Source organism: Leopardus geoffroyi, chromosome B1, assembly GCF_018350155.1.
Source record: "Leopardus geoffroyi isolate Oge1 chromosome B1, O.geoffroyi_Oge1_pat1.0, whole genome shotgun sequence".
NCBI lineage: Eukaryota > Metazoa > Chordata > Mammalia > Carnivora > Felidae > Leopardus > Leopardus geoffroyi.
In genome coordinates this window covers 131,169,757-131,183,479 of record NC_059327.1, presented here as the reverse complement: position 1 = coordinate 131,183,479, position 13,723 = coordinate 131,169,757, and the positions used below count along the sequence as shown (strand labels likewise).

Genomic DNA, 13,723 nt, shown 5'->3' with positions numbered 1-13,723 from the left:
TACCACACTGATAAATTTTCTGTGAATAAAGCAGAAACCATAAAAAGTATAAGTTAATTTTTCTTAGGAAAAATTAGGAAAATTTTGGTCTGTTCAAATTTTCTATTTCTTCTGGATGCAGTTTTGGTAGGTTATATGTTTATAGGCATTTATCCATTTCTCTAGGATGTCCAATTTTTTGGCATATAATTTTTGATAATATACTTTTATAATACTTTGTATATCTGTGGTATAGGTTGTTATTTCCCCTCTTTAATTTCTGGTTTGGTTTGAGTCCTCCCTTTTTTTTTTTTTTTTTTTTTTTTTTTCATGATAAGTCTTGCTAGAGGTTTATCTATTTTGTTGATCTTTTCAAAGAACCAGATCCAGGTTTCATTGATCTCTTCTATTTTTTAGTTTCTATTTGGTTCATTTCTGCTCTAATCTTTATTATTTTCTTTCTTCTATTGGTTTGGGGTTTTGTTTGTTCTTTCTCTAGCTCTTTTAGTTGTACGAGTAGGAGACAGTAATTTGAACAGACCAATTACTAGCAATGAAATTGAATCAGTGATCAAAATACTTCCAACAAAGATCCAGGACCAGACAGCTTCACAGGCAAATTCTACCAAACATTTACAGAAGCCTTTTACCTATTCTTTTCTCAAAGTATTAAAAAAAAAAAATAGAAGATTAAAAAAAGCTTCCTAACTCATTTTATGAGACCAGCATTACTCTGATACCAAAACCAGATAAGGACACACACAAAAAGAAAACTACAGGCCAATATATCTCGCAACAATCCTCAACAAAATACTAGCAAACTGAATCTAACAATACATTAAAAAATTATACACCACGACGAAGTAGGGTTTATTCCTGGAATGCAAGGGTGTTTCAATATTCACAAGTCAATCAACATGATGTATTATATGGTTTTTATCCTTTCTCTTGTTGATATAATCATTATAATAGCTGCAGAAAAAACGTGGCAAAGTACAACATCCATTCATTACAAAAACCCTCAACAAAGTAGGTTTAGAAGGAAGATAACATAATAAACGTCTATATGAAAAACCCACAGCTAACATCACCTTCAAAGGGGGAAAAGTCAGTGCTTTTCCCTTAAGGTCAAGAACAAGACAAGGATGTCCACTGTCATCACTTTTATTCAACATAGTACTAGAAGTCCTAGAGACAGCAATCAGACAACAAAAAGAAACAAAAAGCATCCAAATTGTAAGGAAAAAGTAAAACTTTCACTGCAGGTAACATAATACTCTATACAGAAAACCTAAAAGACTCCACCAAAAAACTGCTAGAACTAATAAATTAATTCAGTGAAGTCACAGGATACAAAATCAATGTACAGAAATCTGTTGCATTTCTATATACCAATAATGAAGCAGCAGAAAAATTAAGAAAATAATCTCATTTACAATTGTACCAAAAATAATAATATACCTAAGAACAAACCTAACCAAAGAGGTAAAAGACCTGTACTCTGAAAACTATAAAACACTGATGGGGCACCTGGGTGGCTCAATCAGTAAAACATCCAACTCTTGATTTGGGCTCAGGTCACGATCTCATGGTTCGTGAGATTGAGCCCCATGTGGGCTCCACGCTGACAGAACACAGCCTGCTTGGGATTCTCTATCTCCCTCTCTCTCTGCCCCTCCCACACTTGCACTGGTTCAAAGTAAATAAAACAAACAAACAAACAAACAAAAAACATTAATGAAAGAAATTGAAGATGACACAAAGAAATGGAAAGACACTCCATGCCCATGGGTTGGAAGAACAAATATTGTTAAAATGTCTATACTACCCAAAGTAATCTATGGATTTAATGCAATCCCTATCAAAATATCAGCAGCATTTTTCACAAAACTAGAACAATCCTAAAATTTGTATAGAACCACAAAAGTCCCTACATAGCCAAAGCAATTTTGAAAAAGAAAAGTTGGAGGCATTATATTTCTAGACTTCAAATTATATTACAAAGCTGCAGTAATCAAAATAGTATGCTACTGGCACAAAACTAGACACACAGATGCATACAACAGCAAACCCAGAAAGAATCTCACAACTAAATGATCAATTAATCATTGACAAAGCAGGGAAGAATATCCAGTGTGAAAAAGACAGTCACTTCAACAAATGGTGTTGGGAAAACTGGACAGCAACATGTAAAAGAATGAAACTGGGTCAATTTCTCTTACCATATTCAAAAATAAGCTCAAAATAGATTAAAGACCAGGCACCTGGGTGGCTCGGTTAGTTGAGCATCCCACTTCGGCTCAGGTCATGATCTCACGGTTCATGAGTTCGAGCCCTGCGTTGGGCTCTGTGCTGACAGCTCAGAGCCTGGAGCCTGCCTCAGATTCTGTTGTCTCCCTCTCTCTCTGCTCTTCCCCCTCTCATGTTCTCTGTCTCTCAAAAATAAATAAACATTAAAAAATTCAAAATAGATTAAAGACCTAAATGTGAGACCTGAAATCATAAAAATCCTAGAAGAGACACAGGCAGTAATTTCACTGACATCGGCCAGATCAGCTTTTTTTTCTAAATAATTCCCCTAAGACAAGGGAAACAAAAGCAAAAATAAACTATTGGGACTACATCAAAATAAAAAGCTTCTGCACAGCAAACAAAACAATCAACAAAACACAAAGGCAACCTACAGAAAAGGAGAAGATATTTGCAAAAGACGTATCTGATAAAGTGTTAGTATCCCAAATATATGAAGAATTTATACAACTCACTACCCAAAGAACAAATAATCCAATTGAAAAATGGGCAGAAGACATGAACAGACATTTCTCCAAAGAAGACATACAGATACATGAAAAGATGCTCATGATCAGTTGTCATCAGGGAAATGCAAATCAAAGGTACAATGAAATATTGCCTTATACCTTGTGAATGGCTAAAATCGACAACACAAAAAACAACAGGTGTTGGCAAGGATGTGGGGAAAAAGGAACCCTTTCACTGATGGTGGGAATGTAAACTGGTGTAGCCACTGTGGAAAACGGTATAGAGGTCCCTCAAAAAGGTAAAAATGGACCTATCTTTTGATCCAGCAATCACACTACTGGGTATTTACCCAAAGAATACAAGAACACTAATTCAAAGGGATACAGGCATCCCTATGTTCATTGCAGCCTTATTTACAATAGCCAAGATATGGAAATAACCCAAGTGTCCATCAATAGATGATGAATGGATAAAGAATAAGTGATATATATATATATATATATATCTTATATATAAATATATATGTATCTTATATATAAATATATACATGATACATATATATATATGTATATATATCCACACACATACATAATGAATATTATTCAGCCACAAAAAAGAATGAAATCTTGCCATCTGCCAGGACATGGATGGAGCTAGAATATATTATGCTATGTGAAATAAGTCAGAGAAAGACAAATACCATATGATTTCACTCATATGTGGAATGTATGAAACAAATGAGCAAAGGGAAAAAAGAGAGAGAGAGAGACAAACAAAAAAACAGACTTAACTATAGAGAACAAACTGATGGTTACCAGACTGGAGGGTCCTGGCGGGGGGCGGGGGGGGTGAGGTGAATAGGTGATGGGGGTTATGGAATGAATTTGCTGATCTGAGAACTGGGTGATTACAATAAAACCTTAAAAAAAAATTCATGTTATCCCTTCTGGTCCAAATTTAGACCTATTAGGTTTTTATTCTTTCCCTCCCAGGCCTAAGTATTTTCTTTGTGTTTTTCTCATTTTACATCTTAAGAAATGGTTTGAGTTTCTGCCTGCCTGGGACATTCAGATTGTCAGTTCTTTTTTTTGGCTATCTATGGGAGTAATTCCAGATATCGAAAAAATTGTATCTTTTACACCTTTTTTGAGGATTCCTCTTGGGTGCATGAAGTTGTTTGATACTGCCAGAAATATTTACTGTTTGTCCTAGCTAAAACCTGAGAAGATATTCGAAAAGACTTAACAACTGTATAATCAGAAATTTGGCCAAATTGGAAGCTGATATTCAGAACCTGATATAAAACTTTTAGGCCTTCTCAGCTAAGCTCAAAGTACCCAGAGGAAAAGAAGACATTTTCATAGGTGGATGGGTGTGTCAGTCTTTTGATATCATTACACAGCAACCCAATTCTTTAAGGAATTAAAAAAAAAAAAAAAAGCTGTTCCTATTTTATGAATTTAGTCTTGGCAGGATCAGAAGTGATTACAGAAGCAATTCAAAGATCACCAATCTTTTTTGCCCAACCCACAACCTATTTATCTCAAAATATGTATAAATATTGTAAAAATCCTGGCCTTGAGAGAAGAAGTCATTCTAGAAAGTGCTTGCATTTTTTTTTTTTTTTCCTATGCTATTGAACTGTAAATGTTCAGTGTGCTGCCTGGTCTTTTCCAGGAAATTAGTCCATCTCTTTAAAATGCAAATTTCAGAGAGGTAATTTTTATCAAGAAAAAACAAGGGCTAAAGCCATTTAGAACTTGACTTGCCAAGGACAAATACAAATCTTTAAAAATTTTTTTTTAATGTTGATTTATTTTGACAGAGACAATACACACAAGCGTGCGTGGAGAAGGGAAGAGAGAGAGGGGTACAGAAGATCAGAAGCTGGCTCTGACAGCAGAGAGCCCGATGAGGGGCTCAAACTCATGAACCATGAGATCATGACCTGAGCCACAGTTGGACGCTTAACCTACTAAGCCACCCAGGTGTCCCCAAATACAAATCTTAATTGTCTCCTCCACAAATATTAAAGGAAACTTTAGCTATCTAGACCAATAACCTTAAATTCAGTACAAAAAAGTAGTTTTATTAGAGCATAGAAAACAAAACTCCCGGAGACTACTATGAAAAACTATGTGAAGCATACCGTGTATACAGCAGAAAGTCAACAAGTGGTAAATACCTCCTTTGTGGCACAGGCTGCCCTAGATATCAGAAGCAAACTCCAGAAGTTGGAGGGCTTTGCCGGGATGATTATCACTCAGCTGATAGTGGTCGCCAATAAAGTTTTTATGAACAGAGAAGCCGCAGCCGAAAGAGAAGTGAACAGAAGACTAAAAAAGAAGGCCACCCTTCTCACAGCAGCACTAAAAGAAACAGACACTGCAAAGATGGGAAGACCCCAACCACAAAAATGGGGGAAGCCCAGAGCCCCCTTAGCAAGGGACCAATGTGCATACTGCAAAGAGAAGGGACACTGGAAGAATGAATGTCCGAATCAGAAGGGGCCCTCAAAACCCAGCCGATATCAGGAGGAATGCTGAGAAGGGGACCTTATTGGTCTGGCCAAGAGAGAATCAGACTGAAGGGGACACTGACTCTCTCCCTGTTCCTCTGCCTAATAATGTGAAGGATTCTCCCTCCTTTCCCAGGTTAATAGCTATAATTGGGGCCAACTGTGGTTAGTCTGCCTCAGGATGGGGACTTTAAAGAATGTTCCCAAGCAGTTGCTGAAACTCCATTTGTTTCGGGGAAATTCCTGGTCTTCTTTGGCCTGATGTGGATATTCCACTTTGGTGGAAAAACATGGTGGCTGCTCCTCTGAGTTAAGGTTTTAAATTAGGTTTTCCTCCTCTGCCTTCCCCTCCCCCTGCTGTTTCTGCATCAACATGGGTGTGGTCTACATAGCTGGTTCCTATACCCTCCTCAGTGCCTCAGGCACCATTGGCTCCTCCTCCCATCCTCAAGGTCAAGGAGTAAAGTACATCCCCTTGGACAACTAGGTCTTTTCCAAATAGAATGAATTGCTAAAGCTTTGATTACTGAACATAGGTTTGTGTTTTTAACTTCTTACTGCAGAGAAATTAAGGCTATTTGGATCTATTGGAAAACATGCTTTGTACTTAATTGGTTCATGAATTTACCATCTAAAAAAATTCTGGTGTAAACACCTCTCAGTTGGTTGCTAAGTCCTCAATTGGAGACTAAGGTTTCCTAAGAGTTAAAATTCTGCTAAGTGTATTTAAGACTGATGGAAATACGGAAAGCAACCCTGTATATAGGAAAGTAGGAAGTATGTAAGAAAGATATAAGGGATGGAAATTTGTTTTTGTTGATGGTAGAAGAAAATAATTTTGTCCTAAATGAGACTGGTTATTTGGAGAGAAATGGCTTTGGGACAAAGTTTGAAGGCAACGGAAAGTTGTAGAAGGTTCATGAAGGGAAATCTTTGGAAAGGAATTTTATGTGTGCTCAGGATGGACGAAGGTTGAGATGAATGGAAGTTTAAAAGTACACTGGTATAAGGTTGAAATTCTGCTTTTCTCTCTTCAAATGACAAAGTTTTCTTGGACTGTTGAGCTAATCTTGATAAGACAATGCAAACAAAGGTTTGTCTTCCGGAAAACCAAAGTTTTAGGTTTCATCTTTATCAGGTCTTTGATTATGTTAAAGGAGATAGGTTTTGGTAACAACTATATAATGCTATACATTCACCTTTAGGATCTTTTATTGCCACCTTGGTTGAATAAATAAAGTTTTAAGATTTGTAATGATCTGTAATCCTATTCAGGATGTACTTATAACTTCCTAAGGTTTTAACAAACTTCCCAGGATTTAAATGGTAAATTAAGTCTTTTTTGGCCAATTAGGCCCTTTTATTTTGGGTGCTAAGTTACTTGGAAAAGCACTGTCATACAATGGTAAACCTTAGGTTGTATTGCACAGGTAAATGCTGTAACTGCCCATATATATATGCAATTCCTAAAGTTTTAGTGTTTTGGTATAATGTCATCACTTAATATTCTGATTACTTAAAGTGTTATGTGTCACAGAAATAACTGAATTTCTTTGTCGACTGCATCATAATGAACTCTCATCAGATCTTTAACAATGTCTATTTCTGAGATTTTGTCATTTATAATTGTTCTTATTCTCTCACAAAACGTGTCTCTTCTTCAAGGAGATTTATAAAAAGGACTTTGGGGACAAATACAGGTATTTAACATCTTTAAGGTTGATACTAAAATGGGTAAGAATTTCCAGAACTAACAAGCTGCATTCAAATTGAACAAGAATTAGGAACATGGGATTAAATGAACTGAAGAAGATTATAGTTTTATGATTCTTGTTGAAAGTATTGCTGGTTCTCTAATGTTTCCTCTTTCAGAATAAGGAAACTTTCTTTTAAGATATCTATGATATACAGAAATGTCATAAAGCATTCATTTGAAAACTGAAGCATTTATCTTTTCTCTCTACATAACTTCCTGAAATTCAAAAACTCTCGGTGAGTATTCTTTGTTTCATGGCAATTATAATTGTTTGCATAAGTTCAATAAGAATCTGTTCATTCTGTAACAGTTCACCACTGGAAATACTGGTTATTTTACCAAGGCTTTGACTGGAATGTCATATTTCAGAGTGACATTCATAGACTCAGATATGACCAGATAGCTTTAAGGAACTAAGGTTGGCTTTATAAAACATGGAGCCATAAAGCCCCTTGGAAATGTTGGCCTGATACCTTGCTTACAGATTTCCCAGAAGCCTCACCAGATGAGTAATGAAGGTCACTTCCAGGCAGGTGCAGGAACCTCAGGATATTTTGGGGACCTCATGAAGAGGAATATGCCCAATTCTACAGGTATTGTAGGCCTGTCTGATGGCAAGTATTTGGCAAGTTTTTTTTAAAGGCATCAAAGGGGGGAATGTTGGAGAAATGAATAAAGTACTGTGCCAAAGATGGCCGTGGGGCTAAAACAAGCTCTGGTCTCTAGCTTAGAGACCCCTCTTCTGGGTTCTTCTTGCCCTGTTTGCCACACATGAGAAAACCCACCACAGATATGGAAGCTGACAACTATAAATTACACTTCCCAGTTGCATTCAGCGCTCAGATTTTTGGAGAAACGGTCTCCTCTGAGCCCGCTGGTGTTAAATAAATCTCCAACACACCAAGATCTCCAAATTTTGCTTGGTTTTTCTGCCAGTGTTCCAGCCTGGTTCCATAACAATATAAATATCTAATTTTAAAATAAGACAAAATACTAAAATATTAATTAATAAACATAGGTTTTTCTACTTTTGGCTTGTTACAGAGAAACTAGAAGATATTTGGAAATGTTAATGCTACATTTGAAAACTTTAAGAGACATGCTTCTAGAAATTTTAAAATATATTTATAAATTTGAAAATTTTAAAAATGCTGATGTGACCCTCCACAATTGCTTATTCTTAGTTTTGACTAGAAATTAAGCTTTCTAAGGGTTAAAGTTCTAATTAATATTTGTAATTAAAACTACTAAAAATGGGGGAAACATCTCTGTATGCCAGGAAAGGATACATTTTCAGCATAAATAAATAAATACATAAATAAATAAATAATAAAATAAATGAAAAATTAAGATGCATTTTTTTGTTGACATGGAAAAAAAGTAATTTTGTCCTAAATAGAGGTTAGCTTAAGGATAAAAAGACAAAGGACAAAATCAGAATATAAAAAATAATTATAAGCAAACCTTTAGAAAATTAATATATGGTCAAGCTGGCTAAGATTAAAAAAAATTATTTTTAAAATAGATTTAATATCAAAAGCTGGTGCAAAGTTAAAATTTGGTTTTGTCTTTTTTAAAAGGACAGTTTTCTTGGACTTTTAGTCTGGTTTTAGTAAAATTATTGTAGAAGGTTTTTTACCTTTTAAATATTAAGTTTCATAATTATCTGTGATCCTATTTAGAATAAGTGCTTTATTTAAAAGCCCTTTTTTGGTATTTTTGACAAACTTCCAAAATCAAATTCTTTTTAAATTTAATTTAATTTTCTTAGTTTTATTAGTGTTTATTTATTTTGAGAGAAAGAAAAAGAGACATAGCATGAGCAGGGGAGGGCAGAGAGAGAGGGAGACACGGAATCTGATGCAGGCTCCAGGCTCTGAGCTGTCAGCACAGAGCCTGACAGGTGTCTTGAACTCATGGACTGTGAGATCATGACCTGAGCTGTAGTCAGATGCTAAATCAACTGAGCCACCCAGGTGCCCCCAAAATCAAATTCTTTTTTTTAAATGCCTTTTTAACTTGGAATATTCCAAAAGATTTGTTAAACAAATTGGGCATTTCATATGTAATTTACATGGAAGCACTGTCAAATAAATAATACTAAGCCTTTTTTATATTTATAGGATTGTGGTACATGTAGATGAAGTCCATTCTCCTGCAAAAATGGCCCCGCATTGCCAGACTTTTGCCATTTTAATGTCCTCTGACATGGCACCAGTTTGCTTCTGAATGAGAAAATTTCATATGGAGAAATAATGGTTGTAAATTCAACAAAACACCTGCAACTAGACTTCACTAAATTGCTACCTAGTATGGGTTATCAATATGTTCTTATTATTGTATATGCATTTTCTAGATGGATTAAAGTCTTTCCTTGCTCCAAGTCGGATGCCCTCACAGGAAAAGCAAAAAACTAAAAACTTAAATGTGTTTCCCATTTATGTGTACTTTCCACTATCTCCAGTGATTAAGGCATCCACTTCACTGGCCTAATCCTAGAAGCCTTACCAAAAGCTTTATCAACTTGAAATTCTACCAGTATACAGCCTTTTGCTGATCCCTTGTTGTTTCATGCTAGTATGATCAGCTACTGTAAATCTCTAATGTTTTATGCTCAAGCCTGTCATCCATAGGATGTCATCCATAAAGAAGGTTTGCTAGATCCTAATTTAAAAGAACCTGTTGGTCACCCTCTACAGTGTGGTGGCTGGTCTAAAATGTCATCAGAGGAAGACAACCCTTGAGCCCCACTGAAAGGGACCTTAACAAGTGCCTCTGACCACTGACACTGCTGCAAAACTAAAAGATGGTAGAGACCTCTAAATCAAATTGACAAGGAAGAGAAGTAGCTGACATTGAGGTACATGGCTTCCTGCCAAGGTTCCAGATTAAGACTTAATACATTAACTGAACATAAAACCCCTTCTTCCTCTTTTCCTTTACTTTCCTTTCCTCTGGCATTGGCCTAGAAAGATAACACCCTCATCTGTATCTCTCAGGCCATTGCTAAGGCAGGGAATAACGTCTTTGATTTCAGGCAAAGAGAAAATCATGTGCCCCTAATTTTTCACAAGCAAAATAAGACATCTCATTAGTTATTTCTCCTAAATTTACATTGTTGAGTTAAATAGGATTTCTCAGGAGGCTTTTGTGATTCAGGATTCACTCCTTTTGGCAGGTCTATATTTCCCCAATTAGGGATAAATATAAATGAGGCTACAATCAAAAATGTCTCCCTACTTCTTGAAATCATTAAAAAATCTGCCAAAGTAATAGTAGCCCAACAAATGAACGTCTTTAAACTCTCCAGCCATAGTTGTCCTTGATAACAGAAGAGCTCTTGATTATCTTTTAGCTGATCAAGGAGGTGTCTGTCCTTTGAATAACACCACCTGCCATGTATAGGTTGACAATTTTGAGGAAGCTAAAACTCAAAATAAGGACAAGCTGCTTGACTTTAAAAAGGTATGCCTTTCCATGGGGATTTTCTTTGACTTATTTGACTTTGATTGGTTTGGGTCTTGGGGACCATGGTTCCAAGGTATATTCTAAATTTGGGGAATTATCCTGCTTATAGTAATCATAATAATCTCCGTGGTCCATTATATTCTCTCAAAAAACTTTAAATGTATGTTTGCAGCTACTAACCACCAAGCAAATTATCCCCCTGAGACTGGAACATCTAAGGAACAACAACAACAAAAATTATCAACTTAAAAAATGTCAACTGGAAAATGTGACCAATGAATATCACAGAGGTTAAGTAAAAATGTCATGGCCTATTGATGCCTCACAGAGGAGCAAAGTTGTAGGAACTTCAGTGAGATAGGTTAGAGAGAAGCCAATGCCTTCAAGCTTGATAACATCTGTCAGTTAAGCTGAGAGTCTGCTCGAAAGTGAAGAATTGTTATGAAGAAAACCACAGGCCCAAAATGGTGTCACTTAGACTAAGTTCCTATAGCAGGGCTTGATACCTATTCTAATTTCAGCTTCAACCTCCCCCAGAAATGTAGTTTTAACCAGTCAGGAATACTGGTCAGTGCCAATCAGTCTGCCACCTGGGTCCTTTCCATCCCTCAAAGGAAGAGTAATATGCATGATAAAAAAAAAAAAAAAACAAAAAAAACAAAAAAACAAAACCCTGTGTTTTCCCCTAGAAAGTGGGCTTACCTGAAATAATTCTTCTTTTTTTTTTTTTGCTAATAACCTTCTTGCCTCACACTTTTTCTATGAAAACTTTTCATTTTGTGTATCTCCCTGGGCCCTCCCTCTACTTGCTAGGTGGGATGCTGCCCCATTCAGTAATTGTTTAATAAAGCCAATTAGATCTTTAAAATATACCCAGCTGAATCTTTGTTATCTAACAGAAAAAAGAGGGGACAAGATAAAAGTAAGCAATCAAAAAGAATCCCAGGGTATTCAACAACTATCAGCATGTAACAAGAACAGGTTTATACTTTCAGAAACCTTTAACTCATTAAAGGCATAAATATATTGTGTTCACAAGTCTGACTGCTGGACTTTATAAGTGTTGTTCTCTGGAGAATGAAATTATTGAATACATTAATTGAATAAATTTTTAACTGACTAAAAATCTTAAATAACTATTTTATATTACATAGAACAGGGACAGCTCACAGAACTATGGACCAACTATCCTCAACCATATCTTCCATAGGAAACTTGGTCTTAGAGAGGTTTAGTAATTTACTCAGAGTCACAATGGCACAGGTGACTTATGCTCTAAACCACTGTTCTGAAGTTCTCGGAGAGTTCTGGCATTCAAACGTTTTAATTGAAAAGTACAGATTTCGGGGTGCCTGGGTGGCACAGTCGGTTAAGCGTACGACTTCAGCCAGGTCATGATCTCGCGGTCTGTGAGTTCGAGCCCCGCGTCAGGCTCTGGGCTGATGGCTCAGAGCCTGGAGCCTGTTTCCGATTCTGTGTCTCCCTCTGCCCGCCCCCCCCGTTCATGCTCTGTCTCTCTCTGTCCCAAAAATAAATAAACATTGAAAAAAAAATTAAAAAAAAAAAAAAGAAAAGTACAGATTTCAGTAACTGAGAAATTTGACTTTCTGTTATGTCCCTATGTCCAATTTATCCTTTTAAGACCTAGTTAAGAGTCTATTTTTGGTAAATGAAATTTTTGTAATTTGATTGCTGAACCCATCAAAGAATTTTATTCAGTAATATTATATATTCCATGGGGCCATTGCATCTTTCATATTATAGAAGTCTACCCAGAAGGAAAAACAATATTAGTTAAAGCATAGGTGAAAATCGTCTCTATCAAACTACTCTAATGAATCACCTGTGTGTATAAAAATCTACCTCAAAGACATGCCTGGGAAATTAGTGAGGGTCAAGGAACTGGTAGGAATGAAGTGACAGTGTAAAAGGCCTACTCCCATGATGATTCTTGCTATATAAGTAAGCAAAATCCTTTAAGGACAAGGATGACTGTTAATTCAACATCCTGTTTTCTATGGAGTCCTGTGCTACAATATGATTTCACTGTCCCACCTTCCCCCCTCGTAGCCTGGTGTCCCAAAATCTTCAGTGAAGTTTATTACACGGTAATCAGAATAGGATGCTGTGGGATGAGAAAGGCACAGAATAGGTGGGAGATAGATTATTTTATGGAAAAAATTAGAGTCAGAATTGACAAGGAGAAATGCAATCTCAGAAATCATCAGGAATGTATTTTCCTTTCCTGTACAAACTATACCTTAGGTTAAACAAATAGTTGGTGAGTACAAGCTTTTCTCTTTAGATATACTCTAAAGAAGATAATATAGAGTATCATGCTTTTACATGGAATCTAGGCAATGATTGGCAATGGCTGCTAACAAGACTTGAGATATAACCACACGTTCTGTGTTCCTTATAAGATATCCTTGCCAAACATCTGAACTGGATTCACATCTATCATTGGATCTGACAATTTACAGCAATGCAAGGGGCTGAAGAACATGTTCACATTAGATGTAACTGGCAAATTTTCTGACTATGGGGAGTGATACAAGACAAATAATACAGATACTTCAACAAGTAAATTTCAAGGTAAACAACAGTTTTGAAGAAGCTATAGATTAAAGTAGATGAGAGCGTCAGAAAATTGCAACTTAATGTTATTTTAGTCTTATTTGAATCTTGATTTAAGCAAATATGAAACAGGGAACTCTGAACACTGGGTAGAGAGTTACTTTTTAAGGATGATCATATATTGGGCTTTTGCATTAAAAAAAGTGTCTTTAACTTTTAGAAATTAAAGAATCAAATGTTTGCTTATTAAATAAGATATCTAGGTATTTGCTTTGAAATTATCCAGGTTTGGGTGGGGAGAAATGGACGGAGTATAGAAGAAACAGCATCTATCAGTTGATGATGAGTTGTGTATGTCCTTTTTCTTAACAAATTTAATAAAATTCATTTCAGTAGTCTCTAACACTAATATGTTTTTCAGAATATGACTATGTGATCTATATTTGCCAACTCCATGTATTAGATTTTTAAGTATACTAAAACATTTAGCAGCTATTCCAAAGAGATTATCACAAGAAACACTTTAATTACCAGATATAATTTTATCTTTAACTTATATATTTGCCACTTTATCTCTTAATAAATTTCAATTTTAACTCCAATTTAGAATTGTGCCTAATTATGCTTTGAATGTTAAATAACATTAATATTTCATATTTATGGAT

General features: G+C 35.7%; 1 protein-coding gene and 1 long non-coding RNA gene across 5 annotated transcripts in view; one reads left to right on the top strand and one right to left on the bottom strand.

Moving 5' to 3' along the window:
• The window catches only part of LOC123595365, a 221,692-nt gene extending 210,578 nt beyond the window's left edge, over positions 1–11,114 (top strand). The window contains exons 3-5 of the long non-coding RNA XR_006711147.1: positions 7,498–7,606; positions 10,369–10,478; positions 10,654–11,114. This is a non-coding gene — a long non-coding RNA (uncharacterized LOC123595365). The remainder of the gene's footprint in view (positions 1–7,497; positions 7,607–10,368; positions 10,479–10,653) is intronic.
• SNCA (synuclein alpha) overlaps positions 1–13,723 on the bottom strand; it is a 156,752-nt gene that overhangs the window by 21,108 nt on the left and 121,921 nt on the right. The gene's annotated exons all lie outside the window — the stretch shown is intronic.